Below are 27,428 nucleotides of genomic sequence, written 5' to 3'. Positions count from 1 at the left end.
CATTTGGGGTGATGACTTCAAGGTTTTTTACTTTCTTCTGATTAGTTGGTGATGAGATAACAGGGTGGTGTTCCAGGAATCTCAGACATGAACCTCTGGTTCCTACTAGTCTAGGACCTCAGCATGGTGTCACTATCCTCCACCTGGGTGGGGCCCTTAATTCCTCTGGCCTTGGAAAGTTTCCCATGGAAGCAGGAAGCAACTGCAGCTCACCCTGGGGATGTAAACACTGTCAGCAGCCATTCCTGGGAGTTTCTTCTACCATGTGGACATTGGTATTTGTGGGTGCCACCACAGAATGTCACTGTAGTTTTGATTTTCATTTTCCTTGATGATCCCACTGTCTATTTCTTAAATAAAGCTTTATTGAAATACATGCATCCTTGTTTATAAATTCATTGCCTTTGGCTGCTTTCCTGCTCCAATGGCAGAGTTGAATATTTGAGACAGAAACCATATGACCTACAAAACTCGAAATATGAATCATTTTACCTTTTATAGATAGTTTGCTGACTCCTGGTTTAAATGAATTTTTTTAACCCTTAGAAGCATTAGAATTGTTGTCATGTCTGGGCATAGGTAGAATATTTATACATTGTATAAAGGAGGAAGTTAATTTGTACATGTCACCACTCTCAGGGTTTAGTTTTACTCTAAATCTTCCCTGTTTCATCCATTTCAGGAGAGTCCAAAATGAAATATGTGACACTGTCACTGCCTTCACTAAGTTCCATTCAACTGTTTTTGACATCATTAAAGTTGATGATGATATAGCAATAGGCTTAATGGGCAAGTGTGAAAGGAACTATGACTGAGAAAAACAATATCGTTTGTGTTAAGTATCAAGACATTTAAAGTCTTATTCTACAAAAATCTATTTTGTTTAGAAATCTTGCAAAATAAGTGTCATCAAATTTATCTTAGACTTTTCTCCCGATGAACTTACATTGGGAGCAGAGAATTCCTCAGCTTGTGATTAAACTGAACAAAAAATCACCTGTACATGGTAGATGCTTGATAAATATTTATGGCTTGAATATTAACTTCATAATTGCTTTTTTATGTTTGTTTATTCATACCTCAAATATTTGAGTGCTTACTGTGTGCCAGGCATAATGCCCTGGAGCAAGTGATTTGGCAATGAAAAGTGTGTATGACCATGACCATGAGTGCATGCTAAACCCCTTGGACTGTAGCCTACCAGGCTCTTCTGCCCATGGGATTTTCCAGGCAAGAATACTGCTGTGGGTTGCCATATCCTTCTCTAGGGGATCTTCCTGACCCAGGGATTAAAGCTATGTCTCTTATGTCTCCTGCATTGGCAGGCGGATTCTTCACCACTGTGCCACTTGGAAAGTATGTAGCTAAGTGATAGGGTTCCGAATGTGTGGGCAATGAATGAGTTTATAAATAAAAAAAGAAATTGCAGAGAGATAAAGAGTGACTTGGGTCAGAAAGGGTGGATAATGGGGTAAAGAGTAACGAGGTGCCATTTGAGTTAAGACTGAATAATGAGAAGGGGAAGCTGTCATGAAATGATCTGGAAGAAAAGCTTTTAGAAGAACAAGTTTGAAAGTCCCAAAGAGTTGTGACCTCACAAAGTAATAGAAAGAAGGTCAGTATATCTGGACGACCCTGTGACAGAGCTTGTGTGTGTGTGTGTGTATGTTCTGTTAAGGTCTACCATGTTTTGTGTCTGTGGAAGAATGTTAGTAGAAACAGGGTAGTCTTCTGTTTCTTGGGTACCCAAAGAATCAGTAATTTCTAAATAGATATTTCATTTTTTTGAGCTAAAATGTAATGATTAAGTTCATTTTATTTGAATCAATATTGGTTGAATCCAAGAGAAGGTCATGTGTAGGTATCTGGATAGGAATAAGAGCAGAGTGGGAAGGGCAACGAATTCACATAGCATTTTGGAGAAACTGGAGGTTACAACTTGGTTCTTTGGTTCTAAGACTGTAGATTTCAGTTACATGAAAACTCCTAGACAAATTGTAGGCTCACATAAACATTTGCTGAATAAATGTATATTGTTTTGAATTCTTATTTTATCAAATAAGATCAGGTTAGAGGGTATGATTTCTGTAATATTTGGAAAAGAGGATGCATAATGGAACCAGATTATGGAGGACTCTGAAAACCAAGAACAAAGGAATTGATATTTTAATTGGTTGGGAATCATTATAGGGAATAAGGTAATACAGGGATGATTTCCAAATATTTGTTTTATTATGATATGTAGGATATTTTAAAGAGAAAGGAACCAAGGATGATATTTTATTCCAGGGATACTTTCTACTTTAACCAGGTTCTCATTCTCAACATGGTTTGGCTACATTGCAATCAGTTACTTCACAAAAGTCCCTGGGTCCAATAAAGAAAAGCTGTCTTAGTTACCAAGGTTCTTTCTTGTTATGTAGTCTTGCATCTGTATTTTTATTTCCCTTATGCTGTACCTTCTTTCCTAGCTATCTGATCTTTAACCATTTTTCAGGAGTCTGAAAGGCCTTATTGTATCCTTTTATATTTGTCTCTCATTGGTACCTGCTTGATTGGATTTATATGTAGGGAGTAGTTTGATAAAAATTAAATGGAACAAGTATATAATGGAAAACATTCCTGTGCAAACTGTAAGGATGGGATTTTCTTCTTTCTTTTCTTTTTCTTCCTTCTTTCCTTCCTTCCTCTCTTTCTTTCATTAGTTATCAGCCGTAGCTTTTAATGGAACTACTGAAAACGTGAAGGTTGGTACATCAAAAGCAAATCCTGAGAGACAAAGTGGCCGCTATCTCTGGGAACACTCAATCTGTCAGTGAGAACGATGTGCCAAGACAATTTTTATGCTGTGGCAGGTTTGAACATGGACAGAAACTTGAATGCCCTGACTAAATATACATTTTACTTTAATATTCCTATTTCATAGAAACTATTTTCAGACTAGAAAGTAAAAATCATATAATTTGGTTTGTTCCTCTCTTCAGACAATTTAGGAACAACAGACAGTCTTCCCTTTGGGAACTGTTATTATGATAATATAGTTCACTTCTCTTATTGCCTTGGTTGGCCCTCACTATCTATAATCATTCAGTTTTGTATCTCATCAGAGCTATTTCCAAAAAGGAAATGAGGGGTCAGCTTTTGCTGTAGGGTTCTGCATTTACTGAGATAATGGTGTCTTATTTTTCCTCTGGGTAGTTGACTCTGGGAAATTTATAAGGGTGTATAACTGTCACAAAAGTGGTGTCTGTTTTGTCAGCAACTTATGAACAATTTCCAGAATGACTATTTCTGGGCACAACATGGTGAATGTTTCTTGTATGGTAGTGAAAAGATGGACTTGTGCTAAATATAAAACCACACAAGATAACCTTTAAGCTCATGAAGAATTGAAACCTGGAAATGTAGTATGGTTTGTAGGAGAACAGGCTCTGCAGAAAGATTGAATGGGTGAGAATCTTAGTTTGGCCACTCAGTAGAGATGATCTTTGTTAAATGTCTTATCTCTTTGTCTTTCAGTTTACACATCAATAAAATAGGGATATATCTGATATTGAGGTAGCTACTTCCTAGAGGTGTTTTTTTTTTTTTTTTTTTTACATTAAGTAAATATGCATAAAAGTACTTACAACAAAACCTGAATATAGGAAATGCTTATGTGTTTGCACTAAGATACTAAATTAGAGATACCAAGGGAACATTTCATGCAAACTTGGGCACAATAAAGGACAGAAATGGTATGGACCTAACAGAAGCAGAAGCTATTAAGAAGAGGTCGCAAGAATACACAGAAGATTTTCATGACCAGATAACCACGATGGTATGATCACACCTAGAGCCAGACATCTTGTATTACATAGTCAAGTGGGCCTTAGGAAGCTCACTAGGAACAAAGCTAGTGGAGGTGACAGAATTTCAGTTGAGCTGTTTCAAATCCTAAAGGATGATGCTGTGAAAATGCTACACTCAATATGCCAGCAAATTTGGGAAACTCAGCAGTGGCCACTGGAAAAGGTCAGTGGACTGGAAAAGGTCAGTTTTCATTCCAATCCCAAAGAAAGGCAATGCCAAAGAATGCTTTAATTACCACACAATTGCACTCATCTCACACACTGGTAAAGTAAATCTCAAAATTCTCCAAGCCAGGCTTCAACAGTACATGAACCGTGAACTTCCAGATGTTCAAGCTGGTTTTAGAAAAGGTAGAGAAACCAGAAATCAAATTGCCAACATCCACTGGATTACTGAAAAAGCAAGAGAGTTCCAGAAAAACATCTACTTCTGCTTTATTGACTACACCAAAGCCTTTGACTGTGTAGATCACAACCAACTATGGAAAATTCTGAAAGAGATGGTAATACCAGACCACCTGACCTGCCTCCTGAGAAATCTGTATGCAGGTCAGGAAGCAACAGTTAGAAATGGACTTGGAACAACAGACTGGTTCCGAATCGGGAAAGCAGTACGTCAAGGCTGTATATTGTTACCCTGCTTATTTAACATATGCATTGTACATCATGCAAAATGCTGGGCTGGATGAAGCACAAGCTGAAATTAGGATTACTGGGAGAAATATCGGTAACCTCAGATATACAGATGACACCACCCTATGGCAGAAAGTGAAGAACTAAAGAGTCTGTTGATGAAAGTGAAAGAGGAGAGTGAAAAAGTTGGCTTAAAGCTCAACATTCAGAAAACTAAGATCACGGCATCTGGTCCCATCACCTCATGGCAAATAGATGGGGAAACAATGGGAACAGTGACAGACTATTTTCTTGGGCTCCAAAATCACTGCAGATGGTGACTGCAGTCATGAAATTAAAAGATGCTTGCTCCTTGAAAAAAAAAAAGCTATGACCAACCTAGACAGCATATTAAAAAGCAGAGACATTACTTTGCCAACAAAGGTACATCTAGCCAAAGCTGTTATTTTTCCAGTAGTCATATATGGATATGACAGTTGGACTATCAAGAAAGCTGAGTGCCAAAGAAGTGATGCTTTTAAATGGTGGCGTTGCAGAAGACTGTTGAGAGTCCCTTGGATTGCAAGGAGATCCAACCAGTCAATCCTAAAGGAAATCAGTCCTGGGTGTTCATTGGAAGGACTGATGCTGAAGCTGAAACTCCAGTACTGTGGCCACCTGACATGAAGAACTGACTCATTTGAAAAGACCCTGATGCTGGGAAAGATTGAAGACAGGAGGGGAAGGGGACGACAGAGGATGAGATGGTTGGATGGCATCACTGACTGGTTGAACATGAGTTTGAGTAAGCTCCAGGAGTTGGTGATGGACACAGAAGCCTGGCATGCTGCAGTCCATGGGGCCACAAAGAGTCGGACATGACTGAGCAACTGAACTGCCTGTTTGCTCTTATTTGATAAATCTTTAGAAGAGTAAAAATTAAGTAAGTTTCTCTTTGACCCCACCTTCTCTAAGAATTACTGAAGTATAAGAAACCTTTGTTGCCACTTCTAGAACATGGAGTGATTTGAAAACAGCACTATTTTGTTTTAAAGCTCAAAGCAATTGCCCTAAACTGAGACATTATTTAACCTTAGATTAAGATTAAATTAAGCAGAATTGTTTTTATACTCCTCTCTTAAAGAAAAAAAAAAAAGGAGACAGCTCATAAGTTAATAGTTCACTATTAGGGGTGTTTTCAAAAAGCAACTTTAAAGATCTTTTTCGTGTCTTGATGTCACTTTGTGGTCGGTACAATCTCCTATGTCTAACTATTTAAAATTCTGTAAAATTATAAGACAAGTGGTCTTTATGTGGCTTTGTGGACTCCTAGAAATTTTATTCAAAATTCTGTGAACATATATACTTTTCAAAAGTAAGAGTCTTGGTTTTTATCATCATCTCAGGGGGACTTATGATCCCCCAAGAGTAACAACCATCCTCTGAAGTAATATAAATTTTTTGTCTTCAGTGAAGATAAAAGTGTGATACCCTATTTATGGAGGCAGCAAAACCTTATAGTATATTTTAGATTTTTAGTTTAAAAGGATCAAAATGAACATTTTATTCTCTCTGGTGAACTTTTAGCTAGTCAGAAAATTTAATTAACCAGAATTCCAGGTAATCAATGTTTACTTGTGTCAGGCAGCAATCATTCTTCAGTATATCTGCTGAGTATGTATTTTGTCCTGAGAAATTGGTGATTTTTGTCTATTGTTCATCCTTTTTTCTTATCCTAGTTTCAGAATTATTAACATTTGCAGTAGTTTCATAATTATATATTTCTTATACTTAGGAGTAAAGCATTATATAAATGTTTGCTTCTAACCATTATTATATCAACCTCATTAATATAATTTAGTACAGAGTATTTCTACTCATTCTGTCCAAATGTACTGTGGAATAAAGTGTCTGAAACAGGACAATGGGAAGTTGGAAGGAAGGGAATTTTACTAGACACTGAAATGTTCAAAATGTGTTGTATTTCTTATGTACTTATGCAAATATTTAAATTCACATTTACCTTGGTGCTTTTAATTGCTTTTATTGAAATGGCTTGATAGAATATTTTTAAATAATTGTTTTATGAATCCTTGGAAAAGGTACACATTCCAAGCTCAAAAACTTTATAAAGTTTTTAATTGAAGGAGATTAAGTAAATAATTCAGAAATGCATTCTGTTTACCTGTTAATAATTAAGCAGGTTAGACTATGTACTTTTTATAGTCATGGAGTTTTAATTTATTTATTTGTTGGTGTGTTGGTTTTCAAGAATTTATTTAAGGCATTCTGCTATTGGGAAATAAAAATAAACAGAGTGACACTATCCATAATAAAGGAAATGGCTTGGGTTACTTTTAAAGAGATGAGTGAAGGGAAAAAGGAATTGACTGGATTTTAGGGTTAAAAGCAGTATTTAGAACATAATCTTTCTGAACTTCTCCCTCTATTTGGAAGGGAAACTGAAATACCTAAGAGAAAGTATAATTGGGTTAAGTGAATGACCTTTTGTTGTTGCCCTAGACCTCTGGCTCATTGGAATTTGATTTTAGATGGCTTTAGTGTAGGATTTAGCCAGGTCATTTTTATGGATTCTTGGAGAAGTCTACCGTAGGACTTACTATATTTTTCTGGTGTTTTAAAACCTCTGATAATACCCAAAGCCAGACTGAATACCTCTACCTTCAGAAGCACCATTATGGATTAACTAGAACTAAATTAGTGTTTTCTAGTCTTAGAATATATCTTATCCTCTTGACCATGTATGTATAGGTTTGTTCCTTCTGATGTTATTTAAGTTTTGTAAACTGGTTTTCATTTGGGGTCTTTGATCAGATACAACCAAAATTTGTATTTCATTTTTTATTTAACGATGAATGCTTTTTTTTCTGTAATTACTGATAGTGAATAGTCTTTAACAGTTTCTATTCATTTTGTCCCAACATGTCATTTGCTTAGTTTGAATTTTTGCTTATTCGAACTTATACTACTCCTACCTCCAAAACTGCTTCATTTGTTCTCATGGCAAATTTCGTTTGTCTCTCTGTAGTGTTCCTATTGCTAAAATTGATATGTGTTTTATCTGTTTTCTTTTATAATAATATGCTTACTGTATAAATATAATGTCAAAATTCTTACATTTTCTACATTCCAGGCTGTGCCTTTCTTTGAAAATTTGATCAAAGATGTGAACATTTAAAATGTGGCTTCTAGGAATCTAATAGGTACCATTATGAGTGATTTTTTTTAAAGAAATATTATTTTTATTTCCTTTTACTTTCCTTTCTTGCTTTGTTCTCTTTTTTCCCTTCCATCACTCCATCTACTTTATTTACTTCTTTTCTAAAAATGTATACAGTTAATGGAGGTGGCCTGCACCAAAAATAGGACAGATAGACATTTCCATGTGGCTATCTTAACATTCAGCATATGTAATGATATATTACCTAATTTTTTTTCTTGCACTGTAGACTGTGTTGTTTTTTTTGTTTTTATGAAAAGTAATTTTTATGTATTGTAGACTGGTACAGTTTTCCCTGGTGACCCAGCAGTAAGGAATCTGCTTGCAATGCAAGAGACATGGGCTTGATTTCTGGGTGGGAAAGATCCCTAGGAGAAGGAAATGGCAACCCACTCCAGTATTCCTGCCTGGGAAATCCCATGAACTGAGGAGCCTTGCAGGCTATAATCTATGGGGTTGCAAAAGAGTCAGACACGACTTAGTGACTAAACAGCAACAACAACAATATTTGTTAGGAAATTGTAAAAAGAAAAACAACTATTATATCTTAATATCTGAGATAAGCATTCATTACATATTAATATCTGAGACAAGTCCTAGGAATAGTTTAGGATATAGGTGCTTTGGTGTTTTTGTTTAGTTGCTAAATCAAGTCCAACTCTTTTGCCATTTACCGCCTGGACTGTAGCCCATTAGGCCTCTCTGTCCACAGGATTTCCAGGCAAAAATAATAGAGTGGTTTGCCATTTCCTTCTTCAAGGGGTCTTCTCGACCCAGGGATGAACCCACATCTCCTGCTGGGAAGGCCACGTAGAAGTGTTTACATGTTTTTTATAACACATATGCTTTTTCTAATATATATGCACTCACACATACATACAGATCAACATTTATATATGCATATAACCAAAAATTTGCATAGCCTATGTATATTATATACACAAATTGTTAAAAATTGCTATTTTAATATCATGACCATTTTACAATCTGCATTTTAAACTTAATGGTGTACTATAAATTTTTACATATTTAATGGAAGGTTATCATTATATCACATATAATTTATTTAACCAGTTCACTCTTATGGAATATTTAGTGTTGCAGTCTTTTACAGACCAGGACCTGGGGACTGGAGTCGACAAAAGAAAGAAAAAGAGAGAGAGAGCAGTATCTCTTGGGCTATGTGGAAAACCAATAAAGCCTATACACAGGACTTGTACTGCTCACGAAGGCACAGGGCATCCTCTCAAGGAGGTCTTGAAAGCCCGGGCGAAAAAGTGAGCTCGGTAGGTTTTCATGCACTGAAGAGAATGAAAACAGAAAGAAGGATATGGGGGACCCAAGGCTCTAGTAGAACAAGGGTATTTTATTAGCAGAAATACATGCTTATGTATATTCAGTAAAATGATTACTCAACCATTTCAAAGAATGAAATTCCACCAGTTGCAACAAAATGGATAGTCTAATACATACAAGGTTGCTGAAGAGAGTCACTGAAGGCAGTTACTGAAAGGAATCCAAGCAGGTGCCCTTTCCCATGATCTCAGTCCTGAGAGCTGCATGCAGCTCTACTAGTTCCTGGAATAGGGACTGATAAGGAACAGAAAGTCCTTGAGAAATGGCACACGAAGGAAGAAAATGCAACATATTGAATTCCTTAAAGTTGAACGTCCCCTGACAATTTAGGTTATTTTAATTTGAATTTCTTTCATTGCAATTACAGATCAATATTTTTTCATATATACCTTATGCTCTTCTGTTGTTAATTGCCTATTCATTTAAAAAAATGAGATATTTGTTTTCTTTCCTCCTAAAGACTATTTACCCTATGAATATCATATACATTAAAAATATTTATCTTTATTTGTTGTGGGCATCTTAATTATGTTCAAGATATTTTGGATTTATAAAAAAATTTTGTTTCAATTAATCAAATTAAGAAATCTTTGTACTTACGTTATATATTATTATCTATGTGTTTCAAAAGGCCTTATAACCTTGGAGTTTAGAAAATTATATACATACATTTTATTAAAGCTCTTTGATTATTTTACTTATTATATTAATACATATTTCTGATTTTTATTTTGGTAATGGCAAAAGGTAGAGAACAAAATTTTTTTGTCTTTTAATTACTCAACCATCTCAGCACCGTGGAAATGCAACTTGTAACATTTACCCCGTACTCAGTTCCTATGATCTGTTCTACACATCTGTCTCTACCAATGACAGTTATCACACTGTCACTTACATTTCAGTCTTTGGTAAAAGTTAACCTTGTTGTCAACTGCTTTGCTGCAGAAGGGTTCTTGCACTAGAAATGTGTATTAACCTGATGGAGGCAGACAGAGCTTGTGAATGGTCAAGACCTAGTATCAATGCCTTCATTTTTTTCTGATTATTTCTTACATTGTTTTTAATCTATGACTTATTGACTCTATCCATTTTATATATTTCCCTGTTTTCTTACTTTTTAATCCATAAATGATTATTAGGTGACATTAATTTAATAGAATTATATTGATTTATGCCTATGAAATATGCTAACTTTCTTGTATTCATATGGTCTGTTTTTCTAATTAGTGAATTGATACTTGTGTCTCCCAGTTTTCAGTTCTATGAATGTTTATTGAGAATTCTTGCTTGGCACTATCTAAGGAGCTGTAGGGAAAGAAAAATGGATGTCTTTGACAAACTTAGAATCTTATGGGGCAATTCACCATTTATAAAAATAATAGCAACATAATAAAATAATAGCTATTGAGAGTACTGTTTGCAAGCCATTATAAAGGTAATGTGTATCTCCTTTAATCCTTGTAATAGCCCACGTAACCTCCAGATATTTTTAGACATGTTCGCTTACTTCACTCAGCAATTTTATTACTGTTGCCTTCTCTGAGCAGCTTTTCTGTCCAGAACTATCTAAAATATCAGTCCATGTAACTGTCAATGCTATTACCTTGCTTTGTTTGTCCTTATAGTATGAATTATAGGACATTATTAGTTTAGCAGTTTATTTGCTAATCATTCGATTCCCCTGCTAGGATGAATATTGAGTAGAAGACTATGAAAAATGAGTTGCAGTAGTTGATAGTTGTAAGAGGTTAAAGTTTAATTTAATATATAACATTTAACTTCCTTTAAGCTTAAATTGTTTCATCTGTAAACAGATGTAGACTTAGTGCCTCATTCATAGTTTGGTCAGGCTGTTGATTCTTTCCTTCAGTAAATATTCATTGATCTCATACTATGTGGCAGACACTATTCATGTACATGGGGATACAGTAAAAGAGACAAGGCCTGACCTCATGGAACTTCCATTCTAGTAGGGAAGACAGACAAAAAGTAAATAAAAATCACTTTTATAACATAATATGTATTGACTAAATTAATTTTCTCCTTCCCTACTTCATCCCCATAACCTCAGTATTTTTTCTCTTCCATTCCAAGTTATTCTCTGCTTATCCATGCTTAATGAGTATTATTTCACTCCTTCTAGCAGATTCAAATTCTTAGGCCTCTTCTAAAGATCAGTGTTACAGAATAAATGTGGTATTACTCAGGTACTCTACTATAGCAGAACTATACCCTTACTTTCTTCTGGATCCTTTTTTATGTATTAGTACATCTGGATTGCTTGTGTGGATTGCTGTTTGGCTCTTTGTTTCCCTTTTGTTTCTGCATCTTAAAGATCTAGGCAGTTGAAAACCTTAGACCATCTTCATTTTAATAAAAATTTTACTGTAGATTTACAGGTTTATAGGATTTGCTTATGTTTATGTATGTTTTTCCATTAGTAAGACTGCTTTTGAGACTTTGAATGGCTGAATGTCTGTGAAGATTATTAGCAAATATGACATCAAGGTTCTGAGTGTGATTTCATAACAAACTTATAGATCACTTTTCAAGGACATACAATATCAAACTCAGTATTTAATAGGGGAGTTGTTTCTAATTAAATCTTTTTCTATTTTAACTCACCACATTGGTGTTAAAATCACCTCAGCATCCTGCTGCTTTACTGCTCCCAGTCCTAGTTTGGATTCTACAGTATCAAATGCATTTGGTTGGGAAATAAGTGATCTATTTGGCTAACCTCCCTGCCTCTGTGTGTGTGCACGCACACTCACTTGTGCCCAGTTCTTTGCAACCCCATGGACTACAGCCAACCAGGCTCCTCTGTCCTTGGAATTTCCTAGGCAAGAATACTGGAGTGGGTTGCCATTTCCTATTCCAGGGGATCTTTCCGACCCAGGGATCGAACCTGCATCTCTTGTGTCTCTGCATTGGCAGGTGGATGGATTCTTTACCAATGTGCCACTTGCAAAGCTCATATCTGTGTAGGACCCTCCTAGAACCTTGCTTGTTGAAACTGGGAACATAAAGCCACGTTCTAGTATCAGTGCATTAGGTACTGAAGACCAGTTCAAGCTCTACTGAATGTATTACCTTCTACTCCCTATTTCTTTCCACCTATTTACTTTTTATTCTCTTTAGAGTATGCATTTTATGAAAATCTTTCTAACTGCAATCGTATTTTTTGCATAGGGCCTGTATCTTATCTTGTATACTTCCTAACTTACCGGTGCTTACCAGTGTATTATATGTAGTAGATTTTTGCAAGGTGTCTGGTAACTAACAATAAACAAATAAATGGGATACAGACTATTTGATATTAGTGTTTTAATTTTAAAATATAAATGTAAAAACATTTGTATAAATTAATAAAGCTTCTAATAATGCTATCATAAATATTCTGTTCTCCATCTAAACCCTGTACAGTGGTTTCCATTGTAAACTCATGCTATATTTTACCAAGTACTTGTTCTGCACATAGACAAATTAACATTAGCCTTTATTTATCTTTTTAAAACTATAGATATTAGTTGACATATACAAATTCAACTACCTATGTCTCATGACTAATCATAAAGATATTATGGAAATGTATTTCCTAATTTTAAGTGTTTCTCTTTTACAGTCACACAAAAAGAAGTGTTAATTTCCCTTTGAGGCTCTGAAGGCTAAAGGTAATGTCCAGTGTTTTGTTCAATAGGTTTTCAACTTCCTGAAAAGTTTCGTAATATTAAAGACCTTCAGCTTACTCCCTCAGGTCTTTTCTTTATTTTCCTTTAACACATTAAACAAACATTTCTATGTATACCTAAAAATAATCTAACATTGTGAGTCAAAAAAGAAAAAGGTTTTTGTTGTTTCAGAATATGTCAGCCTAATTTGGTGTTGCTGTATCCCTTCAGCCTTCTATTTGGGAATATACTATGGTCCCTCCCCTGATTTTTGAAGCAATTTGGAACTCTTCTGATCTTATGCCCTGCTCTTTTCCTAAATAGACACATTGGCTCAAAGTAAAAAAGTCAGTACCTATCCCTCTTAAGGAAGAGCTTTACAACTAACTATAAGAAATAAAAATACATTTTTGAGGAGACAACAAAACCATGTAGACAAAATATAATGGCTACTCATAGTCAGAAATCCAGAATTTCAGGCAATAAGTTTACAATAGATGTGTGGCTGCATTGTGTGTAAAGAGCTCATAGGGTTTGAAGAAAGGTTCTGATACAAGAGGGGGCTGTGATTACTTTGCTTCTTACATGCATGGTTAGATCTTCCAGCAAGAATAACATGGTAGGGTAATTTATTACAGAGGAGTAAATCACAGATTACATTGGAGGGGGGAGGGGGGCTGTGATACAACCATCAGTTTTATGAACACATACACTTAAGCATGTGTGATAGCTTGTTTTTAATTTCTTTACACCAGTGCACACCTCAAACATTCCATTTAGCAGTGGGATATGCAAATTGTTCCAAATGCAGCAGCAGTACTTTCACCTGAATGTCAAAACTGTCAGGAGCTTTAAATCAAATCTTTATAACATTAAAAAAAAAACAAGCCAGCCCCAAGATTGAGGCACCAAACTCACTTCATAAACTTGATTCTCATACTTTCAAAAAGCTCCTGTATGTCAACAGGGTAATGTCAAATATTCTCATTCACCTGCTTTCTAATTTTAACCTTTTAAGGATTTTATTTTATTTGGCTTAATTATGATATTTTCTACAAATTAATGATAAATGCCTTGATTAATAAAACCAAATGTCAGAGAAAATGACAACTTGATGAAAAATTAATACTCGGCAATATTTTAAGGTACGGAAGTACTAAAGATGTACTCTTAAACCTCATACTTCATCAGCTCCTTCTGAAGGTGGGTAACCAGAATTTTCCTTGCACTTAAGTTTTCACAGCCACATGTGTAGATGCATTTTAGCATAATTTTAAGCTGTTGTTTTGACTACTAGCTGCTATAGATATACATATATTCTTATTCTTTCTCTTTCTTTTGCCTCATGGTATTATTTATTTTTACTTCAAAAAAATCAAAGTAAATTATATTTTGAGTAGGTTATATTGATGAAGCTATCATAATAAGCATCCAAATAATAGTGTGTGTGTCTGTGTGTGTGTGCGTATTTCAGGATATCTCATGGGGCAAAATGTAGTAACTAGGGATTGGTTATCTGCTAGACTATTAATTTATTTGGTTATGAATATTCATTTGTTATACTTTAACATTATTAAGTAAAAATAATCTATATATAGAGCACAGCCTTTCAAATGAAAATAGAGATTTTATGGACATTTGCTTTTTTAAAATACATTTTCCCTTGTCTTTCATTAAAATACCTGAATACCAAAAAAGAGTTGTAATTTGCCAATAAACAGTTGGTAAACAGTTGGTTAGATAAAACTGAAGAATAAGAAATATGACTACTTTATATTTTCTCCTTTTGCTGGAGATCATGGTATTGAAAGTTAAAAATATCTGATTTGTTTTTCCATCTTCACACATATCTGGATGATTTTTGAATGTGAATACTTAAATAGACCATTAAATATTATGCAGAAATGGTACTGTGGAGGATTATAGTCCATGTTGGTTTTATTTTCATATTTCAAAGATAAAGCTACCAACCAAATGAGAGAAGGCACAATGACCTCTTCCGTGCTATGCTTTTGTTTGGTTTGGTTGTTCAAAAATAAAAAGACCCGCACAATATACTGTCAATGAAATGGACTCACTTTGACCATCTGTTCCTGTAAGGACATGATGGTCATATCTATCAACAGAAATTTTTGCCAACTAATGCTAAAAATTCCTTGTTTTCTGTAATATACTGGAAATTTCTGGGTAGGTGTTTTAGGCATGTTGCTAAGTACAATAAGATAAATCAGAGGGGAGTGTTGGTCTCTTCCTGTAAATACAATATATTGCCAATCCCAAGGAAAAAACCTTCTTCAATGCAGATTTCTAGTACTGTTTAAAATTGGAGATGAATTGTGCTGAATCTTCCCTTAGCTGGCTCTAGGTTTTATTGTTGTTGTGTCTTGCCTGGTTCCAGACATCCAGTCTGTACTGGCAAAGCTGGTTGATGAGGAGAGGCCACCAACATCGCTGCACTGACTGCTTACATACCTGCCATGAATAATAGATCTGTCAGCTAGTTAATCACTGCATTGTAATGGTCTCTGTCTCTCCTTAGCTGATCACTGCCCAGAGAAGTTTAGGTTCCATTGTAACATGAAGCTTCTATTATTTTCTATACCTGCATTTATTTGTATGCAAAAGCATTCATTCTTCTCTTTTCATACACCAGTAAATAAGACATGCCCCACTTCTTTGACAGTTCTTAAATTACATAGTAAACAATGTACTTTTTTCCCCTTGTTTATTCTATTCTTCAGCCTCTCATAAATTTACTTCTGCATATAAGCCAATTAAATTTTATTCATTTGTTATAAGATTTGGAAATATTTACACCTGCCTCACAATCCACAGTTTTATAAGTTTTTAATTGAGATTAAAGTTATTTGGTGCAAGTACTATAAGAGAACATCATCCTTTTCCCAGATGAACAAAGGAGATAGACTGAAACCTGAAATAGCCTCTTAAAGACTTTTGCTTGGTGTTAACTTGTTTGATCCTAGAAATGAGGACAACCAGTTAGAATCCTTAGATTTAGGGAGTTGAATTATGATATTTTAAGCCTGGTGCTGATGTTCTTTGACAAATCTAAACCTTACAGGAAAATAAACTGCGTTAGACTATCTCTTATCCAGTGGAAAAACAAACAAACAAATTAGACCATGTATTCTCTGTAAATCACTTTTTAGAAATTGCATTCTCTCCTCTAAACCTATAGTATCTTATACTGCAAGGTCAGGTAAATGAGACCTCACTGGTTTGAAATTATTAAGGTATTTTCCAAAGTTGCTTAATGCATAAGTTAAATGCCAGTAGAATGATCAGTTCTATTAAATAGGATTCATTTACCATATGTGTTTCTTTTGGAAGATTGTTTTTATATTAATTGGGTAAACTACGCTCATGGAACACACTGATAAATAGAGTAATCAGAGGATACCAAGAAAAACCATGACTGTTGTCCACGAAGTGTAGGGGATTTTCTTGATGAAATGCTGCGTTCATTTTTGCTCCCTACCTACCATTTCTCTAAATATCCAGGTCTCTTTTGTATTTTTTAGTGATGACAAGATGTTTTTTATTCCTCTAATGAAGTGGGAAGCAGATTAACATACTTTCTTCTTGGGGATTAGATTACTTTTTGTAGTACTGTTCAACATATCTTTGTAATACTCCCCGACCCCTACCCACAACTAATTAGTGACTTTCAGAATTAGGGAAAATCTTAGTTGTGTGGTGGCTCTATATTTACCAGCGATCAAGGAAGTGTTACTAATACACTTGTCAGTGTTAAAAAAGAATTAAGTAAATAAAGGGCCAGATGGTTGAGCCCAGGACCTATCCAGAGCCCAGTATGTGCGGGCTGGTCCAACGGAATGAGAAACATTAAAAGGCTAAGTGGAATCAGAGTTTGGCTTTCACTTACAAGAAAAAAGAATATTTTTTCAAATGTGTTTTCTATGATATAATGATTTACATGTTTGAATCTCCTTTGTACCAGTAACATTTGAGTGCATGTATTTCCTTGTGCATCAAGAGCTAATAATGTTTATGAAAGTCTCTCTTCTGAGATGTGTAATAGGACATAGTAGTAGCATTGAAGTAAAGCAGTTACCATGCAGCAAACATTTTTTTCTGGTTCAGAGAAGAGTTCTTTGTTCTCAAAGTTATGTTTTTGCTATTATAACTTACTTATTACACTTTATTATAATTGAATATCTGTCTCTTTCATAGGCTCTATGATTCATGATACGAAAAAATCTGGTTATGTAATGTTTGCTATAGTACAAGGCCAGATGAGGAACTAGTAAATATCCCTTAATGCTTGTTGTAATAAAAGCATTATAATAAGTGGTTATAATAAGATTTAATTTAAACTGAAGAAATTAAAACAGCAAATTCCTTTCTTTTCCTGTAATTGTCTTTACATGCATACATAAACATCTTATTTCCCACTCTACTTTCGATCCTTTTCATTTATTTTATCTTTAATATGTACTTTTGGAAGCTGTTTTAAATTTTTTGGTTTCTAGAATAGATACATGGATCAGCAAATTGCTGGGTAGGTAAACTGAGTAAATAGAGTATACATTATTTTTTGGATTTTTCTTCCCACCATAACATACATAATTCTAGAAGAGATTAGCTAACTATAAGCCTCCTGCCTTCCTACTCTTCCTTCTTTCCACCCTCCAGCAAGCATTTATTGAATGTGTGCTCTGTGCCAAGAACTTCCTAGGGGTTAGATATAGCTGTAGAAAAAAAATGAGACATAGTTTTTCCCCTTTGGGGGACTCATAAGAAAGAGTGGATGAGTGAAATTTGCTCAGTTGTGTCTGACTCTTTGCGACCCCATGGACTATATGGTCCATGGAATTCTCCAGGCCAGAACACTGGAGTGGGTAGCCTTTCTCTTCTCTGGGGGATCTTCCCAACCCAGGGATTAAACCCAGGTCTCCTGCATTGCAGGCAAATTCTTTACCAGCTGAGCCACAGGGGAAGCCCTTATAAGAAAGAAGAAGGACTAATAAGAAAATAAAATACACATATAAGTAAACATTATAACATAGATATATAACTGACTTATTATATATTTAAAAAGATATAAAAATAACTTATTTTTATGGACTTCTGAATTCTGACTTGGGTTAAGAAATTTAGTCTTCAATGGCCTGCCTTCTTAATAGAGGAATTCTTCTAGATTTAAAAAATATAGGCAGGCAAAATTATTTCAGATTATGTCTTGAAGGGTGGGTGGCCTTGGGATGAAGATAGTTGCAATGATATTTACTTTCAAGGTGAGTCATAAAGAAAACTTTTATAAATCTGGCTTACTATATATAATATATGTTACCTTCATAAGTATTTTCAATCTCAGGTTGAAAAACAATGGAAATTTCTAGTATTTTTTAAAATATAAAAATTATTTCTTTAAAGATTATTTATTAATGCTCCATAGTTTGAGTTTATCTGTAAATTGAGTAGTAGCAGTAGTGATGAAAGACTAAGTGATAGAAGTGTATATTTTTTCCTTCCTTTCTTTGGACATTTGTGTGGAATATTTTTGTCTGCAGATCAGGTTGTTCATTATGCTCCCTTTGGATGTGTATACTGCTTGGCCTTCCAGCCTTGCATGCTCATTCAAAGGCATTCCAAGTCATTATGCTGGACTTCAGCCTTGTCCAGTAAAAAGGCCATTTCCTCCATCAACTGTCCACTTGGACATACATTCTTTTTACTCTCAAAAAGACTTTATATGCATTCAGAGTATATTAGTTGAATTTGTCAGATTACTCACAGATAATCAGTTTTTTAAAGTTATAATTTAAGCTATGACCTCTCAAACTGTGAATTATAAGGTTTGACCCTTTGGTTCACTATTTGACACAGCAGCCATTAATTACAGTTTTTAAAGAACATTTTATTTCAGTTAGAATTTGTGTTATGAAAACAGTTTAAGTATTCTCCTTTTAACTTTCTGGGAAAAAATGTTGACATGTAAAAACAGTAATATAAATATAAAATATATACATTCAAATATAACAAGTAGCTGCCCTGCATATACATGCTATATTCAAGTTTATGTATATTTATATATGAAGTCTATTATATATAACTATAGTTATTTTTATATAATAACCTATGAGTTAACACTGAGACCATACTTATTTTATTTAACTGGTGTCAGAATGAGACTGACTTTTTAATATTTAGCAGGGTGAGAGGAACTTTATTACTAATTGATTCTAGGTTTTTCCCTTTCTTGTGTTGAGCAAGGATACAGAACTAGGTGCCTATGTATTATGCCCAGTGTCTGTTAGCAATTTAAAAGTCCTCAAGATGGTTCTAAGTAACATGGTGAGGGAGAATATAAACTAGTCAGTGGTTTTCAAATGCACATAGCTCAGGGTACTGAGGTGGAGAGTACATGCACAAAGGTCAATTTAAGTTAGTGCAAGAAGACATCCAGATATGTGTACACTTTGCTGGTATCCTCAGTATTTGAAATGGAGGAATGTAGTGTCTTCTTATGGTATAAAAAGGAGATATGTATATGCTGAAAATAGTTCAGCATACAGTTTTCTGTTCCTCTTTAATAAAAATCTAATAATATTGGATAATTTCTTCACTTCCAAAGTAGTTATCTTCTCATTTTGTACTAAACCAGGTCTTTTTTTGTTGCTAAGTTCACAAGATTAAATCTAAAATATCATGTAGAGATGATTATTTAAAAACATCTGGATATTTTTCTTAAAGGTACATAACCATCCCTTTGTATTTCAAGTATATTAAAAAATGGTTAATTTGGTTTTGGTCAGATTCTTCTCTAGCTAAGTTTAGCATGATATTTTTCATAAAAAATGTTAATTTATATGATGACAATGAAAATAAAGACCTTTTAACGAATGTGACCCTTATAGGATCTATAGTATTGTTCCTAAAATTTTTCCTGGAAAATATATTTCCCTGTATGTTCTTTGTACTTTAAGATTTAAAAGAAAAAAATATTTACTTTATAGAAACCCCAAAAGAGGAAATTGATATTCCAAAAATAGGCAAACACTTATCATAAACTATATGTTTGCTACTATTGCTGCTGAGTCGCTTCAGTCCCGTCCAACTCTGTGCGACCCCATAGACAGCAGCCCACCAGGCTCCGCCGTCCCTGGGATTCTCCAGACAAGAACACTGGAGTGGGCTGCCATTTCCTTCTCCAATGCATGAAAGTGAAAAGTGAAAGTGAAGTCGCTCAGTCATGTCCGACTCTTCGCAAACCCATGGACTGCAGCCCACCAGGCTCCTCCATCCATAGGATTTTCCAGGCAAGAGTACTGGAGTGGGGTGCCATTGCCTTCTCCGAAACTATGTTATTTCTAAATTACTTTTAAAACAGGATCTAAGCAGTAGAAAGTCTTTTTCTAATTAAGCATATAGTTTGGATTGCACTATTTTCCTTTAAACCCATTAAATTGTGGTTTTTAAGGAAATAGTTGCCTCTATTTTTTTTTCTAAAAGCAAAAATTAAGTCAAGTTACATTAACTAAGGTAGAATTTTTGCAAGACAAAAAATTTCTGAAGCTAATTGTGAGCAAATTTTTATTTCACCAACTACGTTTCCTTTCCCATGCACTAAGCTTCTTGAGGGAAGGGACTATGCTTTCTTCATTCTTTCTGTTTAGCTCAGACCAGATACTTAATAAATGTTTATTGAATTGATCAACCTATCAGTAGCCTTAAAGAAACTAACTGTAGTAATCAATTCTACTCAAAATTTGTCCACAACATAAGCATAGCAAAAAAAGGATTCTTTAAAAAAAATATGTCTACTAAATTTCCTTTGGGTCACTGCTCCAGGATTCCCTCTAGGTCTGAGCATTTGTTTTCATGCTTATTGTGACAGCTCAGTAAGGAAAGAAAAGTTTTGTCCTATATGCTACAATGAATTTAAATTCAATTTTAAAACAAAGCACATTTTTTAGGTGACAAAAAGAAAGACCAAACCAAACCAGTGACTTGTCAAAGTTTTATATCTTAATACTTGATGACACTAGAGGATCACTCGTCTTAGAAGTGTTTAATACTCTAAATTTACACTATCCACTAGTGATGATAGTACTTAGTATGAAACAGTTTTTTCTTTGTATAGACTTACCCAGGATCTGAAATTTAGGCAATAATTACCCTCTTAAATGGATCTGTTTGGAAAGCATTATAAAATAAGAACTCCCTTCCCAAAGAAAGGTGCAGTTGTGTTAAGGCTACACTCATTTAATGGTGTCTCAAGTGAAGCAGGTGTCTTCCCCACGTTGCTCTCCAGGAGTAGCTTTATAGGTCTAAGCACCATGTATACAGCACGCAGTGGCACTATTAAGAAATCAGAATGAGGCCAAGGGAGAATTCACCTAGGATCCACACAACTAAATGCAGTTAGTAAACAGAGACAGTAACTCTCATTAAGCATAATTAAACCTAATTTTGACTGTAAACTGTTACTTACCTTAAACTTCTCTGTAGAGTATGTGGAAACGGATTAACCTAGCAGATTGGGACATTAATAACTACCTCTTTCACGTTAAAGTTACCATCAAGAAGGGCTGTATTCATAAATAAAACATGGAAGGGATTGAGAGACTGAAAATTTGTAAATTTACTTTATAAAAAGAAAAGAAAAGCCTAATTTTTTAAAAAAAGTGAGCTGTGAGTGATGCCAGCCCCAGCAAAATGGAACTCTGGCTAATCACTACCAAAAAAAAAGAGAGGCTGAAATAATCACAGAAATGTGTCCTTGCCTCCTTGCATCTGCTTCACAGGAGACTTCAGTTCAGCCAAGTCCATTCTTTGTCTTGCATAACATCCTCCACTGCTGAAACTAATGTGAGATTTGAGGAGAGGAAGAGGGAACTTGGGAGAAATAGGATTTCTTTCCTATTTTTCTCCAGTCGTTAATAGCTCTTTATTTATGAAATTGATTATAATGATTGTGTAAATATTGTTTCATTTGTCAGTAAGAAGTCACAGTGCTGTTTTTTGTTCAGTCAAAATGGTTTGGTAACTGGTCTCCTGCTACTATTTAATAATCTCCTTCTTGGGTGCAATCTAAAGAGTGTGTTGTGAAGGATATAAAAATGTCAGCTAAATTTAAGATCAACTGTTAAGTTTTTATATTATACTGCTGCCCCAAGTGGGGAAGCTAGGATGTAGGAGATAAGAATTAAAAAGAAAGGAAAAGAAATGACAATACAAACTTACCTACCAGCCTAAGACACATCTTTAAAATCTATCCTCCTGTCTGTTTGCTGTGAATGTGTGCTATTACCTATTACTTGTTTTCTATTGCCATTCCAAAAAGGAACCATATACTCATTTCTGGACTTTCTTGTTACTTAACAGGGTTGGGTTTTTCTAATTTTTGGAACTGAATCTCACATACAACCTTGGTTATGGTTGTAGTATTAAACTCTGGTTTAGGTTTAACATGTTTAGCCCATAAGAACGTCTTAGTGCTAGCATGCTAAATTTTATCGTTGGTGAATAGAGTGATATAGTAGTTGTATATGTAGAAAAGGGAGCTTAGAAATTAAGCCTGGAGCATGTATTCATTTTTTTTTTTGAGAGGATGTTGAGGTTTAATTTTAGAATAAAACCCCTAATTTTTCCCCTGAATTTAAAGTTAGTTTCACAGCTTATGATATGAACTAATGAAATAGAAATAATTAATGGACAAAAATCTATCCCTCATTTCCCTCATTGAGCAAAAATTCACAGACTGGTTGGTTGACAGAGGATGAACAAAAACAGCAAGAGTAAAAGCACTTCTATCCTCCATTCTTGTAGCAATCGTGACATTACAAAATAACCATAACAATGGCACTCTTATTAATCAGACATATTTATACAGAATTAGTGTTGGCTTCTGCTCTATATTACCTTTACTTTTACATGAACTTTTATTATCTGTGCATATCAAAAGAGACGTGGTGAATGAATAAAGAAACCCTGTTATGAGACAAGTATTATTTGACATTTTGGGAAGCTCTTATTATAGGGTTTCCTCTTAAGTGAGAATAACGGGAAAGTTGTCATTAGTTGCACTATTACAGACACTCTGGATTTTTAAAAACAGAAACGGAGCCCACTTTTTTCCTCGAAGAAGATTCACTAGTTAGAATAATTCGAATGATCTAAGACTTCTGAGACTTGGCCCCATCTTCTTGCTTTATCATGTGAAACAATGACCCCATAAGGGATCTCTTTAGATACTTTTTCCCGAGGTTTACAGAGCAAAGTTTAGTGTATGGTTCTCTTATTTTTTTTAAAGATGTATCATCATCTTTAGATTTTTGGAAAATCTCTGCTTAAGCCAAAATAGAGATGACTTGCAAGGTCTATACCTGTACTGGAATCCAGATGCCTGGTTTTTTTTTTTCCATCCTAAAAGAGGACAGCTCTAAGTAAGTCTTCCCCAAATCCCACAGACAGAGGAACCTGGTGGGCTACAGTGCAAAGGGTCACAAAGACACGTCTGAGCAACTAAGCATGTACGCACATGGCAGGCTTATGACAGGTATGACTGGGAATTATGGTGGAAAAATAGCCTGACTATGGGTAATATTTAATCATCTCTTAGAATTACAGGAACTGTGTGTTCAAAACCTGACCAGTTGCCATGTATTTATTTTTTCTAGAGTTTAGGACAAAATTTTAAGTCTGAAAAGTAAGAAAAATAGGTGTATCATCACAGCTGCAATACATCAGCTGCCTGAATAAGAAGAACAGTGATTCTCAAAGTGGAGAAAGTAGAGATCAAAACTACCACCTGTGCGGTCTTTGGAAATTAACCTTCCCCAAGTAGACAATTATTTGTATAGACACTTGTCTGAGAGCCAAAAATACTAGAAAACAGTTTACCAATTGATAATTAGGCTGCTTTTAATCTTTTGAAGATTAAGTATAGAAAACTGAATAGCAATTTTTAAATCAGAATTTTCCTCTACCCTTATCATATCTTCCTATTTTATGTTAACAAAGACAGAGTTTGGGGGTTCAGTGAAGAAAAAAGCAACCCCCCCCAAAAATAACACATCAACACTCAAGAAGAAGAAGAAGAAAAAACAAAGGCTGTCAAGTCTGAGGTTTGAATACATGTAAAACAGGCCAAGTTTTCTGAAGGAGCCACAAAAAATCATTAAGCTCTTCCTAATTACCCATCTATCTTCCATAGCAATAGAGAAGGACTTGTTCTGTATCTTGAAGTACTTAAACTGAATCCTTTAAAATTATTTCCGTATTTTTAACTTCTCATGTTTTCTTTTTATACATTTTAAATTGGATGCTAGAAAGATAGGCAAAGTGATTTTACCTGTGGCCAGTCTGCCATTTCTACATAGGGGGAATACTTAAAACGTATTTAAAATAGGAGAGCTCATCCTTGTTGAGATTCATGAGATTTCTTGGCTTTAAACTCTAGAATGAAATGTCTTCTCATTTTAGGGACATTAACCGAACTGAACATTTATATAGGTTCACTATATACCTTTTCTGCTACTTACAAGGTACTTATTGCCCAAATAGCACTTGAAGGTGGTTCAAAGCAGAATATATTTGCATGTTTAAATCCTGACAAGATTATGGTGTGTGGGAGCACTCTTCAGTGTTCTGTATATTACAGGTATGCAGTACCTTTTTTTTTCCCAATTATTTTTATTAGTTGGAGGCTAATTACTTTACAATATTGTAGTGTTTTTTGCCATACATTGACATGAATCAGCCCTGGATTTACATGTGTTCCCCATCCTGAACCCCCCTGCAGTACTTTTTTAGGTGACTCGTCTTAAATGTAGAGACACTGAGGTCATTGAGGAAAGCCACCAAATTGAAAGGTAGCTCAGTAAACTTCTTTTGCATTATAATATAATTCATCTTATCTTGCAAATATGTAGTTTTCAAGGAAATAAATTCACCGGTGACTCATAAACCACTATTTTTCTTTAGTAACCAATTATATACACACACACATATATATATATATATATATATATATATATGAAAAGGCCCTGATGCTGGGAAAGACAGAAGGCAAAAGGAGAAGAGGGCAGCGGAGGATGGTTAGATAGCGTCACTGACTCAGTGGACGTGAATTTGAGAAAACTCAGGAGTATAGCAAAGGACAGGGAAGCCTGGAGTGCTGCATTCCATGGGGTCGCAAAGACTCGGACATGGCTCAGTGACTGAGCAACAACAACAATAACAACATATATATATATCCCACCTATGACCTAATCTAAAGCTAGTTATATTTTGGTATAACATATCTTTGGTAATAATTGCATCCTTTCATTCACTGCAAAACATTATTAGTGCTAACTTTGTGCAAAGCATAGAGATATACAAGTGAAAATATAGGGTATCTGCTTTCAAGAGACCTATGGGTGGCTGAGGTCTCAAACACAAAAAAATTCTATAAGTATTAATACCATGAGAGGGGCCTAAAAAGCTATTATGAGAACATAAGATCTACTTGGGAGATTAAGGAAGGATTTACAAAGATCATATTCAAATGGAGATTTGAAAGATTAATAGATTTGATAGATGAAGGGTGGACAGTGGTTGGGGGTGGGTGGGTAGTTGCACTGGGAAGAATATTCTAGGAAAAGGTAACAATATGCATGAAGGCCCTGGGGAATGAAAGAGTCTGGCTCAAAAAGAAATGGCAACTGGTTTAGTAAGGCTGCATCTTAGGGTGGAAGTAAGAAGTGAGATTGGATGGGTAATGTTGGTCAGACTATAAAATGCCCTAAATCCTGTACCAGGGAGATTGAGTTTTATCCTGTCACTATTGGTCAGCCACTGGAAGACCAGTATAAGATGATGTATTTAAGAGAGTGAAAAGACAATGATCCACATGATGATCAAGTGGGTTTGGAATATGGTGGAGGAGTTATAAATAAGCCAACTTCTTGGACTTGGTGAATGAAAGGGTCATATATAAAGACAGAAAATGCAACTAGCTACTGCTTTCTCTCTTCCATATCTACACTCAAACTTCACCAGAGACATGTTTATATTGTTTCCATTTCCTCACCAGTGCAATGATCAATTCACCCCATCTGCCTCCAAGACCTGTATCACTTCACCAACGTAACTCTTATTGAGATCTCATTGAGCATTTCACCTTTCTGACCACTTCCTCCTTTTTGAAATGCATTCTGCCTTATTTTCCACAGCATCAGTCTCTTCTGACTTTCTTCCTAAGCCCCTTGTTATTCCCTTGATATCTCTTTTGTAGGCATCTTTTCTGATATCTAATTGTCAAGTGTTGGCAATCCTAAAGTCCGGATCCAACAGGTTTCTATCCATAGCCAGTATTTTTGGCGTCGGCATAGCCATAACACATTGAGATGTTTTTAGAGGATGTACTATAATTATTTTAAGGTCTTTTTTGGGGGAGGATCATCTTTCAAAGGTTATATTTAAATATACAGTCTTGTGTTCTTTATTATGGGCTTCCCTGGTAGCTCAGCTGATAAAGAATCTGCCTGCAATGTAGGAAACCCCTGTTTGATTCCAGAATCAGGAAGATCCCCTGGAGAAGGACATGCAAGCTATCCCAGTATTCTTGCCTGGAGAATCCCTATGGACAGAGGAGCCTGGGTGGCTACAATCTATAGGGTCACAAAGAATAAGACATGGCTGAGTGACTCAACACAGCACATATTATGCATACTTGCCTGCTAAGTCATTTCAGTCATGTTGGACTCTGTGCAGCCCTATGGACTATAGCCCACCAGGCTCCTCCATCCATGGTATTCTCCAGACAAGAATACTGGAGTGGGTTGCCACGCCCTCCTCCAGGGAATCTTCCTGATCCTGGGATCGAACTCACCTCTCCTGCGGCTTGTGCATTGCACATGGGTTCTCTACCACCAAGCCACAGGGGAAGCCCTTTCTTTATTATAATAATATAGTCAACCACATGCCTCCTGGTGAACTCTTATGGTAAATTCATTTGATAACTTTTGTTCTAATTTGTACATCTTATAAAATCTTCCTGATGTTTATGCTTTAATATTAGGCCATTATTAATCTTCCTTGAATCTCAGTTTCTTAATCTACAGTATATGAGGAGCCATACCAGCTCCTTAGGATTCCATGGTCCTCTGGCTTCATATTTTACTACCTGAAGAGGTCAGTGAACTCGAAAGGATGTGAATTGAAGCTATCACTTTGAATTACATAGTCAAAGCTTATAAAAATGATTGCCTGTCTTATACATCTACACTTCACATTTTACTTCCTATTTTAAGATAGTTCCATGCCTGTGAAAATATACATATATATTCCTAATTCTGTGTTTACTTAAAATTTTTTGCACATTTTTTTCTTTTAAATGTTGATCAAAATATTTTTTAATATGTGAATAGATTTTATATTATGATTACTGCACTAACCAATGCTTATTTAACCCCATGGGAAAACCAGATATGAGAGTCTCAGTTAACCAAGTGAGGTTTAAGATTTTCAAATGTCTTACACTTTTGTGCATGTTTCCCTTCTTTGTCTTTGGTTAACAAGGTTGCTTCTAAACCCTTTCTTTTGTGATTAGACACATTGCCAGTGTATTTTCAGTTCTCCATAAAAATGGCCACTTTAGAGACAGATTGGTTAGATATTCAGGCCAGTTTTCTTCTTAGTCAGATCCCATTTAATGCTAGTGAT

At 35.1% G+C, this 27,428-nt stretch overlaps 1 protein-coding gene across 10 annotated transcripts in view; it reads left to right on the top strand.

Moving 5' to 3' along the window:
* The window catches only part of ZBTB20 (zinc finger and BTB domain containing 20), an 858,187-nt gene that overhangs the window by 156,014 nt on the left and 674,745 nt on the right, over positions 1-27,428 (top strand). For 7 of the 10 annotated variants that reach the window (XM_065942523.1, XM_065942509.1, XM_065942518.1 and 4 more), the window contains one exon: positions 12,686-12,734. The exons of the other annotated variants lie outside the window; for them this stretch is intronic. The gene's annotated coding sequence lies outside the window, so the exon portion shown is untranslated. The remainder of the gene's footprint in view (positions 1-12,685; positions 12,735-27,428) is intronic. 10 annotated transcript variants of the gene reach the window in all.

The sequence above is a fragment of the Muntiacus reevesi genome, chromosome 8, assembly GCF_963930625.1.
Source record: "Muntiacus reevesi chromosome 8, mMunRee1.1, whole genome shotgun sequence".
In the NCBI taxonomy this organism is placed as follows: domain Eukaryota; kingdom Metazoa; phylum Chordata; class Mammalia; order Artiodactyla; family Cervidae; genus Muntiacus; species Muntiacus reevesi.
This window is presented reverse-complemented; position numbering and strand designations above follow the sequence as displayed.